Below are 13,561 nucleotides of genomic sequence, written 5' to 3'. Positions count from 1 at the left end.
AATAATATACAACTTCTTATACAACTTCAATTTACAGTTTTTTAAATTTCTAAATTTTGTTTAAAAGTTAATTTTCAGAGATGTTGGAGGGGCAAGTGCCTCCTTTTCTTCCACCCCGTAACTACGCCACTGGTGAGAGACTCACTATAATCACTCACCTGTCTCACTGATAATCAACTAATCCGAACACCCCGAAACCTGTAGTGTTGTGTAAAGATATTTAATATTACAATTTCTAAATAAAGATAGATAAACTATATTTTATCATTGTTATCCGGATAAAAAGCTATTTTTTTATATATAGTTATATAAATAATTAAAATTCAGAAAACTTCCTACAAGTTACGACTGTGTACAATGTTATTAAAAATAATAGGAAAATGTAAGACAAATAATATTTAGAAATAAATAATTGAATAACAATTAGAAAAAATAATTTTCCATTGTCATCGACATCGTAAATCGTAATACAAGTAAAGAAAATACTTAGCCATAAATGTTGACGGACTAAGTTCGTATGTTCCTACATGGGTACAGTAATATATCTATGTGGCTCAATGTCACATAATTAGCGGTTTTGTTATATTATAAGCCCGGACACAATCTCGTAAAAATGAAATTATTATTTTTATACTGATTACTTCACTGAAAATGTATATTTACTCGTATTTGTCTAAACTTATTCGTCACTAACTTTAATACATGGAAAATTTACATTTTATTCTTAATCTTAATTCTTCAAATATGTTCAAACATGTACTTATTTATACGTATTTAGGCCTAGTAATCATGAAATGTATAAAATAAATTTAGCTTATTAGTTCTTAATTTATGAAACATAGTAAATAGTGATAGATCACTAGCATTTTGTTCTACATCGTTTCTAGATAAACATGAAAAACTAGAAGTTCTTCATCTACGGTTGCCAACTTGGTTATTCAAAAGTACTAACCCCTGCAGTGTATTAAAAAAGCTCACCTTGTTTTAATAAATACAATTTTGTATTTAATATTATATTAAATTATTATATTAACTATAAATTATATTATTATATTTTATAATTTAAAATAAATACTTTGGATACAAATGAGCTATACGAATTATTATAGATTATAAATTGCGCGCTCTTATTTAGAAAACATGTTGCGCAAAATTGACTGCCGATAAGTAACGATACTAATAAAGTAATAACGTATACCTAACAATTTTACCATCGATAATTATTCGTAATAATATTTTGTTTTATTTTTGGTTACTACCGACTATGATTGTCGCGATCATACTACAAATTGCAGTGTTGTGATTATTTTTGTAATTACAATCAATGACATTATATACATTATTATAATAATTTTTTATGATTTAGTAAATAGTGATTAATTTTTTAAATTATATTTTAATCTTTTTTTTGTAATTGTTAATAAATTTTTAATATTTAATTTTATCAAAAAATTCGTCATCAGTTTTAATATAAAATAACAAAACTTAACGGTTGTTGATGCAGTTATTTTGACTATAGCATCGAGTATTGTTGCTTTGTAAATATTGTGTATAAAATCAATTTAGTTGTTTTTATTTAATAGCGTACAGTGTAAACTTTTTTTGAACGTATAAATATCATACAATAGATATACATTTTATTTAAATAAATACATTTGTACGATATGGCTACTTGCCATGTACCTAATATTATTATACACTTTTTACATAATAATTGGTACATGATTCCCAATTTCCAAAACATCGGTTTGTTTTAATAATATATATGTCACATCCACTTAGTGTAATCGTATTTTTCATGAAATGGACAAATCGAAATAATAACTTTTCGTGTTATGAAAAAATACAATCAGTTTAAATTAAGTTTAATTTTTAATCTATTACATTTATTCGTGATTATTATAAATAATAAATTATTACTTATTTTTACAAATATTAGAGTTATGGCAACGACTGTTACACTTTACAGAAGCTTTAAAACAAGCACATCGTTTTGATTAACATTGGCGTTTACAAATACAACTTAAAAAACCTTGTCCCCCAGAAATATGAAATATTTTAACAATTAATTACATTTTTATTTTGGCTGTTAAGATTTCATATAAAAATAAAAATATAAAACTTTTCCAGAAGGCCATGGTCGTATTACACTCATACAATTGATCCGATTATTTATCGTTAACAGGTATTGATAACATTTTAGTAGTACAGCATAGGCGTGCGCAGACCTGAATTTCTAAAATTAAGGCAATATAGGCAATTTGAGGTGCCTACAATTTTTTCGGGCCCTTCTCTTAATTTGGGCCCTCTTTTAAAAATACATGAACATATATTAATAAATTATAATGCACGTATAAATATTACTTACATTATATCACATATTAATCAGTGGTATTACTAATACCAAGAAATATAATATATTTCATTAGATAGTTGGATCTAAAATCTATTTTCAAGATAATTACAATATTTATTTATTATTTTTACTTTTGTAGTCAATAACATCTAGCTGTTATAATCATAATAAGTTTTACCACGCAAATTTAAAATATTTTACGTTTATTATTTTTTTTATCTCGAAACATAATTTTTTTCGACATATTTTAGAAAATATACCATTTTTATTCTAGTAACATTAGTTAAAATACGGACCCATATAATATATGCTATTGGATTTAAATTTTAGGGCCCCAGTTGCATGTCGGGGGGGAACCATACCCGGAACCCCCGTGCGCACACCTACGTAATATAGTAATACAGTAAGTTCTATAATACCTATTTAGTATCTTAATGCCTACAATTTAAAGGTACTAGAATCGTGTTATCGTATCAATGTTATTATTTCGATTTCACAAAAAGTTACCTATTGATGTAATTAATTTAAAATATTACACAAAGTGTAAAATAAGAGTTTCTATTTCATGAAATGGATATCCATACGATAACATTAAGTGGATGCGACATAAACACATAAAATATATTATGTTGGCATGCAAATTATTGATATTTGAAGGATAATAATTAATACATCTCCTTTACTACTCGAATAAAAGTTGGCCTTCGTGCATTTGGTCGCGTACTCTAGTGATAAACTCTAAACTACCAAACTGCCGTAATTTTTTGCGTCAATATCGTACGCATTGAAATATTCGGGAACAGTATCGCCTTATCTTCTCTACATCGTGTTTGACACACATGCAGTGTCGCAACTACCGGGGGTGCTAGGGGTGCACAAAACCCCTGGGCCCCAGGCGGCTGGGCCCTAAATTTTTAAAACCAATTTTTTTTTCTAACTATTTTTATGGTTACAATGTATTATATGTCTGATCAGAATGAAAAATGTTTAGACTATAGAAGCATTATTATTTAATATTATTCAATAATGTTGATAATAACAATTCTGTGTATTTAGAAATTAAATTATTTTTTATTATCTAAAAATAGAACGATTTTGTATAAAATTAATGTATGCCAAATAGTTTACCACACTACGCCACCCACCACAACACGTTTCATATAAGTATACTATATATTATAAGGTAACTTTTTAAGCATGCTCGCCCCATTTTTATGCATAAATTATGTACACATTCAAATTCTAAGTTTTGGAATTTTTAAATGTAAATAAAGACCTTAGTTTCGATGTATAGATTTTTCACAACATTTTAGAAATATTCTGTGGCGATGACAACATTGGTTTTTCAAATAAAAACATATTATATTATGTTTTAAAGCAAAATGTGAATCAAATAATTTTTTTGAAAATGTTGACGTATTATAATCGAAATTTGAATAAAAACTTCTGGAGTTATTCTACTTTAAATACTAAGAATTAAGGATAATAATCTATTATACAAAAATAATTTGTAAATGGATACGAGCTCGATAATTATAATTCGGTATGCAATATAAACTATTCTTTAATATTACTACTTATTACTAAATGCATATGGATTAATATTGCACCTGACAGTTTTTAAAACATGGACTATTGTCCTCATTCATTAGTATTTAAAGTATAATAAATAACTCCGAAAGTTTTCAGTCAAATTTCTTTTACAATAAGTCAACATTTTCAGAAAATACCTGATTTATATTTTGCTTTAAAACATGAAACATACGATATGTATGTATATGTATGTATCGTATATGTTCTCATTTAAAAAAATAAAGTTGATATCACCACAGAAATACAGTATACTCCTTATATGCTGTAAAAAATATAAGTACTCGAAAATATCGTCTATAATTACATTTAAAAATTTTAAAAAATATCAGGATTTGATTACATGCATAATTTAAGCATGAAAATGGGGTGAGCATGTTTGAAAAATCAACTTGTGTAGTGATATTTATAGCAACAATACAATAAGCACAAAAAGGTAATGGTACAACAAACGTATTTTAATATTAATAGTTTTATACAAAACATTATTGATGTTTCCCAATTTCCCAATTTTATCCTAATGTAATTGTAAAACCAATAGACTATTATAGAAGCTGCTGGTCATAACAGAAAGTTATAATTTTTAAGGATCTATTAGGTATTTAGGTCCTTGGCTAAATGGTCCCTATAATATTTGCTTGCACATCCACCAATATATACCAAGTTGCGGCACTGCACACATGACTCATAAAATAATACTGTGATAACTAATAATTCAGATATTCAGATAATACTTCTATCATTGGATAAAATGGCAGGACATCGCTTCAGTGTTAGTAATCTAAGTATTTTTATAATATCAATGTTGCTTATACAGTTATACGTATAACTTGTATACCAGTATAAGACCTGAGTACAGTTGAACAACGTGTACACTGTATACTACAATATGCAAATCATAATTTTTCTCGAACGATTAGATTCATAATAATAATCATTGATATTATGTTGAATATCGATGTATAATAATTGTATTGTACATATTTTTAGATTTGCGTGTTATTATAATATAATAGTAAAAATTAATATTGTACGAATCGACCACCGAGTTGAAACATCGTTGACTGTAAATGTAAATCATCACTGACTGGTTTTCGTCACAGTCATTTTCTTTGTTATCGTACAAATATTCATTATTATTATTATTATTATTATTATTATTATTATATGTATTATAAAGTTATTCGATGGTTCGATTCACCGTGTAGTCGCGCATTGCGCAGTAGCAATTAATTATTATTTTTTGTACATATTATATTGTAAGTTATTTTAACATGGCGTTACCCCTTAGATCACCTATATACACTGTATAGTACATTTAATTAATCCGAAGAAATTTAACACCGAATTACTGTAATACCTCTAACATAATCATGCAATTTAATCTAGCCCAAATTGGGTCCCAAGGATTATACCTATTCTTTGTTATAACAAACACACACCTAGGCAACCTGTTTCAAGTTTGATTTTATTCGTTCTACAAACGATATTTCCACTTTTTATTTACGGTAAGTACACCATATGGCTTATATTTTTGTATATTATGTAACATACTACATTCATATTCCATATTATTCTTTGTCCTGCTGAAATTAGTCCTCACATTCTCACTCACTAATTACGTTGACACGAAATGAAGAAAAATTAAATATTATTTACTTTTGATTTTGAACCGAAAAAATTAAAATCTGTTATTAATTTAATTGATATAAAGAAACATAGATATTTTAATCGATAGCATAGACATTTAATCAATCACATAAAGTGACTGGTGGACAAGTAAACCATGGTAGATAAATAAAAACTCCTTGAATTAAATTAAAGAACGTCACAGCGCTAATAACAAGTTTATTTAGATTTAGAGTATATTATTATCTGAGAAATATGATGTGGGTCTCACATTTAAACATTAATTATTATTCAATGAGAAAATATTTTGAAAATATGCGTGTGACGTCATAGAGTCGAAGTCGGAACAACGGTGTATGTTTTACGTGCAAAAGTATCTAGATTAACACAACGATTTTAATCGTTAAATATAATATTTTTTTGTATTTTAAATTCTGAACAGAGTGATAAATGTATTGATTTTACAATGATGTGTGTTTTTATTTTTATTTTTGTGTGTCATCACGTTTTGGAGTAGTAATAGTGCTTTGATTTTTGACTTCAGTCCCTCTTTGAAAAGGAAATTGAATCTAGTTGGTACTTTGTGGGGTCAAATGTAAAAAATGTTTAGCAGTTTTCAAAAGCGTCAGGAATAATTCTAAAAAAGTAACGGAAAAACAGGAATTTTTAAGCATAACCACTTTTTGACAAAATTGATTTTTTGATTTTGCTGTAACTCAAAAACGAATCATTGTAAATACTTGACATTTTTACCAAATGTTTGTATTAGTGTTAGTGACCTACTCATCTCCATCTCTACTATACAGCAGAGTGATATCCACTTGCCTACCTTTTTTTAATTTAATTTAATTTAAATTTATTTATTTAAGTTTAATTTTTTTTTTTTTTTTTTTTGTATAATTAGTCGAGAAATTTGAAAAGTACTAGAAATATTTTTTACTTCTAATTGCTCTAAAATATAATACCAACTTTAATCAAATTTGAATCAGGTTCCCTAGATGTGTATTTGTTATCACAAATAATATAATTCTTGGGCTAGATTAAACTTCACGATTATGTTAGAGGTGTTAAATTACTACAGGTTAATTAAATGTATTTTACAGTGTATGGGTGACTACACGGTGAATAGAACCATCGAATGACTATATATTGTATATTATGATGTATTATGAAAGGAAAAGCAGTGGTGATGTTTGTTGACTTTGACACTATTATTGGCTGTTTGATGCAGACGTGAAAACAGTCGCAACTAAAAATAAAATAAATTGGTACTCAAAAATAATTTTAACATAAAAAAAATATTATATAGAATATTAAAAAAAAATTAATTTTTTAGGAGTGTTTTACAATTACTTAGGGTAGTTTCCATATTCCGGACAAAAACACGGAATGCAGCAACTGATGACTTACTAATAATATTTTTAAAAAATTTTCATAAATACTTGTCTCTATAGTCTATAGTATATATAGTAAAGTAGATTACTAGTAACTATACTTCGTGCAACTAGTCGGCGAGAAAAATTCGTATTTTATCGAGCTCTTCTACCACTAGGTATATCAGCATTCAGATTTAGTCGATGTGTGAGTATCAGGTGGGAACAATTTTACTATGAGATGACGGATTGACGAAGTTGGTTCATTTGGGTACATGAGCGAGCGCCGAGTTGTAATCTCTCGGAGGATGGAGTATAATATTTTATATCTTATGTAATCGTAATAATGAAACCGACAATTGCCAAAAAGCCATATCAGATATTGCAACGAGTATATTATTGATAAAAAGTTTTTTATTTTACACCACGATGTATAGAAGTAAAAGATAAGGTGACACCGTGTCACCGCTTGTACACATTCCGGTCCAAATTTTCTCGACAGTTTGGTAGTACAAATGTCTTGTGAAGCTCGTAAAGGTAGCGCCAACCATTTGTTTGGAGGCCGGTTTTTATATTGTGAATACATTGTTATTAATGTAAAATATTAAAAATGTCTACACATTTTCGGCGTTTTTAATAATATTACTTAAAAATTAAAAAAAATGGCCAAGTAAGAATTATTTTTGAATAATTATTTTATTCAATTAGGTACAATTTAAAATAGTTTCAATTAAGGAAGTTTTATTATACTATATTTTAAACACTTTTGTTATAGTAAAATATTTTGGAAGACCTGGAAAAATTGTAGGGACTGCCTCTGTTTGAAAATTAGAGTAGTCGTTTCTAGCTTTTCTACAACTTGTTCAGTAATATTGAACTTAATATAATATGTAATAATACTATTGGCCTCGATGAAGTGTAATGTACAAACATAATCTTTTTTATGGTGCAGCACCATAGTTAAAATATTAAAATAAATAAATAGTAATCCCCCACTCGATTCGAGTGGGAGACTACTGTAATGGATGTGTAAAATTTAGTTTCAATGATATAATATACGAAAAACGATAATGAAGAAAGACGGTGTTTCAGCTTGAATAATGGTACTGTAAACAGTCTCTTTGATATTAGTACTTAATCATAGTGATAAAAAGACTACTTTAATCAAACATTTTTTTGTTAATCACTTATTTACTTGTAATAGTTATTCCTATCGACTATTTTCTATAATTTTAAAGTAATTAAAAATTAAGTACCCTGATTATTTTTATTTGATAAGTCACTCATTATTATAAAAGTTCTAACCAAATAGCCATTCAAGTTGCTTAATCGAACAAAATGAGATATCAATAATGTTCTTTTTCTGAAACTAGAAATGTGTACCGAAAGTTTATTTAAATTTGTTTTAAAAAGAAGTTCTAGTTATATTATAAATATAAAAAGTTATAGACAATAATATATACAAGGACACGTCATTACTATTTCAATGAAATATACTAAATACTGTAATACGGAAATACAATTGTAACAATGTAATATTATATTGACAATAAGTACACATTTTGTATGCTTGCAAAAATTGTAGTATCTATATAAATGCGAATTTTAGAATTAGTTAATTATTAGTAATAATAATCAGCTAATAATTGTATTACTGAATACTGAAATTATAGTTATTCAACGGTAATATAAAAAAATTATAAAAGTAAGTAGAAATACATATAATATATATATATTTTAAAACGATGTAGGTACTGCTCCTTTTCAATTCAAACACTGAACGTGAACTAATTTTGTTATAAAGGGTAGTTATAATAGGTAAATATCAAAGGAATAATGACGAGTAAGAAATAAAATTACAGCTAGACTTTTATGTATTATTTTATTATTTATTAATTCGAATAAAATTACAAGTGCAGAAATAATTAAAATAAAAAAAAAAAAATCAAGAACCACAAAGTATATGAAAAATACATTGAAATCATTTATGATGGATAATACACAAGACTCACGGATAATAATTCATTTGTTTTGAAAAAAAGATTATTTTATTTTTTTTTTACTGCAAGGTAAATATTATGGTTAATTAACTCATTGATTCAACTGATGCGTTACAAGTAATACATACAATAACAATTGTCTATGTTATGTTTTTAAACATTTAAACACATACACTGCACGCTTTTAAAAAACTTAAGCTATAATAATAATAAAAAAAAGTAAAAGTAAAATATTATGTTATAATAAAATATAGAAAAAAAATACCAGTACTTTTAATAAGTACATGGTTAAATAGATAGTTTGTTAATATACCATACATATCTCGGGTGTCTATTATATAATTTGTACTTTTATTTGTTACTTTTACAAGGTTATATACTTTCTTGACCTGGTTATTTACTTTAAAATAATTATTTTTAATGTTTAATTGTCAAATCTAAAATGAAAATTTTCACCAATGTAATTTTAGGAACTCATAAAATAAATTAGCCAGCATAGATAATATCAGTACCAATTGAAATAACTTAATAATATTTTGTGAATGAAATATAATTCAATGGAATGACTCTTGAATAAATAATTAAAAAAAATATTTTATTATTATTATATAACTGATATAAGTATTTTATTATTAATAAAATAAAAATGATAACTTCTATCTTCGAGCCTTTATAAAAACCAAGGACACGAAATAGTCGTTTTGTGACTAAAAAAAACAAAACAAAATTAATATGGCTATAAAACGAGATAAGGATCGATATCGAATTACCAGAACTTACAACGTATTCATGGAAGATTAAATTGGTCCATATAATAATATAATTACAAATACAACCAAATAATAAGAAAAATAGCTCTATCAATAATTTAACTATAGTTACTTATTAATAAATTTAATAGGAATAAAATTAAAATTAAAATCAATCTAAGTAAGGATTTATAGATTTAAATATATGCGTTGTACGGAGGAAATATAAAATAAATATATGAAAAAAATTGTATTCAGGTATATGTATTCTATCTACCCGGGATATTCAATTTAAGGCGTAACGAAAAACTTGGATTCATTTTTAAATTGTAGACAAAAAATATGATAAACATAGTAATTTAAAAATACATGTAACAATTATTTTTTTAAATGTATGACAAATAATATGATATTATTAATTCAACGGTGAATAATACAATATAATAATAGATTTAAATGCAATTTTACAAGAGAAATATAATAGGCTGATAGATTAATTGTAAAATTGGCGATACTGTTAAAATCGAATAATAATAGTATAGGCATTATTAACAATTTAATCATAGTAAATTATTATAAAGTATAATATAAATTAAATTAAAACTAAGATTAAACTAAAGGACTTAAATTTAAGAGTAAAAATATGATAAACATAATAACTTAAAAATACTTAGCGCACGACAGACAATTATTCATTATAATATTAATTATTCAAAGGTGAATGGTACAATAGCTTTTATTATTATTATTATTCTAATCCTACAATAGAGTTAAATTAAATTTTACAAGAGAAATAATGCATAAGCGGACTGATGTATAAATTGTAATATTGGTGACCACTATGAAAAAAATATTAGCAATAATATCAACAATTTAACTTTAGTTCATGTGTATTAAATTTAAATTAAAATAAAAACAGAATTAAAGAACCTGACACGAAACTTAACGGTTGAAGTAACCAACGACCAAGTACATGTACACTGAAAAATAAAAATGAAAAAACAAAACCTCAACTCGAGAACTAAATTAATTTAAATGGTTTTTCCATGGTTTTTCCAACAAACCATTGTATATTTTATACTATATAAAATTATAATTATACTTATACCTATCTTAAAACTATCGAGCGGGCGTATACACGCAAAGATTGAAGTAACCAACTACCAAATGCATGTACACTGAAAAATAAAAATGAAAAAACAAAAACCTCGACTCGAGTAAACTAAAGCCATTTATTTTGTCACGCATTTTACAACAACCCGTTGTATTTTATACTATTATATACTATATACTATTATTAATATAATTAAATTTATCTTTAAACTATCGAGTGGGCGTGTACAAATACAAATGTAGTAGTAAACAAGTAACTAACGACCAAATGCATGTACACTGAAAAATAAAAATGAAAAAACAAAACCTCAACTCGAGAACTAAATTAATTTAAATACTTTCCCCATGGTTTTTCCAACAAACCATTGTATATTTTATACTATATAAAATTATAATTATACTTATACCTATCTTAAAACTATCGAGCGGGCGTATACACGCAAAGATTGAAGTAACCAACTACCAAATGCATGTACACTGAAAAATAAAAATGAAAAAACAAAAACCTCGACTCGAGAAAACTAAAGCCATTTATTTTGTCACGCATTTTACAACAACCCGTTGTATTTTATACTATTATATACTATATACTATTATTAATATAATTAAATTTATCTTTAAACTATCGAGTGGGCGTGTACACACAAATGTAGTAGTAAACAAGTAACTAACGACCAAATGCATGTACACTGAAAAATAAAAATGAAAAAACAAAACCTCAACTCGAGAACTAAATTAATTTAAATACTTTCCCCATGGTTTTTCCAACAAACCATTGTATATTTTATACTATATAAAATTATAATTATACTTATACCTATCTTAAAACTATCGAGCGGGCGTATACACGCAAAGATTGAAGTAACCAACTACCAAATGCATGTACACTGAAAAATAAAAATGAAAAAAAAAAACCTCAACTCGAGCGTAAAATAATAATTCATTGTTTATTTTTTTTATTAACTTTTCCGAAGAACTGTTGTTTATTCAATTACTATAAAGTATATACAATTATAATAATACTTAAACATAAATTTAAACTATCGAGCGGGCGTGTACAAATACAAATGTAGTAGTAAACAAGTAACTAACAACCAATTGTATGTACACTGAAAAATATAAATGAAAAAACAAAAACCTCGACTCGAGAAAACTAAAGCCATTTATTTTGTCACGCATTTTACAACCCGTTGTATTTTATACTATTATATACTATATACTATTATAAATAAAATTAAATTTATCTTTAAACTATCGAGTGGGCGTATACACACAAATGTAGTAGTAAACAAGTAACTAACGACCAAATGCATGTACACTGAAAAATAAAAATGAAAAAACAAAACCTCAACTTGAGAACTAAATTAATTTAAATACTTTCCCCATGGTTTTTTCCAGCAAACCATTGTATATTTTATGCTATATAAATTATAATTATACTTATACCTATCTTTAAACTATCGAGCGGGCGTGTACAAATACAAATGTAGTAGTAAACAAGTAACTAACGACCAATTGTATGTACACTGAAAAATAAAAATGAAAAAACAAAAACCTCAACTCGAGTAAACTAAAGCCATTTATTTTGTCACGCATTTTACAACAACCCGTTGTATTTTATACTATTATATACTATATACTATTATTAATATAATTAAATTTATCTTTAAATTATCGAGTGGGCGTATACACACCGAAAAACCTGAAGCTATAAAGATAGTTCTCTATGCTTGGGATTTTTTTTATGTAGCTACTGTTGTCTTACTTGAATGTACATGTTTAATATACACATACATAATTATTAACCTCTCCAGTGATGCATAACATAATTTAAACATTTAATACAATTTTTTTGAAAATTCATGCCTAATCAATGTTTATCAAATTTTAATTTTTTTTCTAAATTAAAATATTATAATCAATGTTGCCTATGTAGTTAAATTGAAATTTAAACTTATATCTTAATTTAATTAAAGTAATATAAATTACTTATTTTTATGTGCATATGCAGTTAGAAGGCAAATATTTCTAAAATTGTGTAAGCTTGTAAGTATACATAGTTTAAATTATAATTTTAAAATAGCTACCAATTTAACCTGGTATAAAATGTACAAACAATTATTCTACAATGTATGATAGACAAACTAACAACTCTAAAGCCCTGAACAATTTATAATATTAAAAAAAAAAAAATTAAAATTACTTAGTAAAACGTGTGTGTTTGAAAATACATTTTCGGGTAAAAACTGCGGCTTATCTTTCTTTGTAGTTAAAGTATTAAATGGTAGTATATAACTTATCAATTAAAAAAGTATATGTAAATTTAAAAATGGGAAACTTGATAAATTTTAACCTACAGCGAACGAGCAAGCAAAACAATGAAGAATAATAATTATCTAAAAGTTCTATATCATTAAAATCTTAAATTATTTACAATAGCAGTCCGTTGCCTCTTATTAAAATAAAAAAAAATAAATAAATACTATGAAGGTATTTATAATAGATATTTATATTAAATCTTAGTTAACATAACTTATAATGGCTGTTAATGAATATCTGGTTTTTTAGTAGGTGTCGGAAAAACGATTTAATGATAATTGGAATATAAACATGTTTAATTTTAACTTAAATATACCTATTTAACCGCACTAAGTCCTGCACACGGTTAATTGAATATTTATTACGAATGACAATTTTTAGTGAATTATGTTATCAATCAATAATTTGAAACTTAAACTTGATTATTAATAA

This window comes from Rhopalosiphum maidis, chromosome 3, assembly GCF_003676215.2.
Source record: "Rhopalosiphum maidis isolate BTI-1 chromosome 3, ASM367621v3, whole genome shotgun sequence".
Taxonomy (NCBI): domain Eukaryota; kingdom Metazoa; phylum Arthropoda; class Insecta; order Hemiptera; family Aphididae; genus Rhopalosiphum; species Rhopalosiphum maidis.
Note: the sequence above shows the minus strand (reverse complement) of the source record.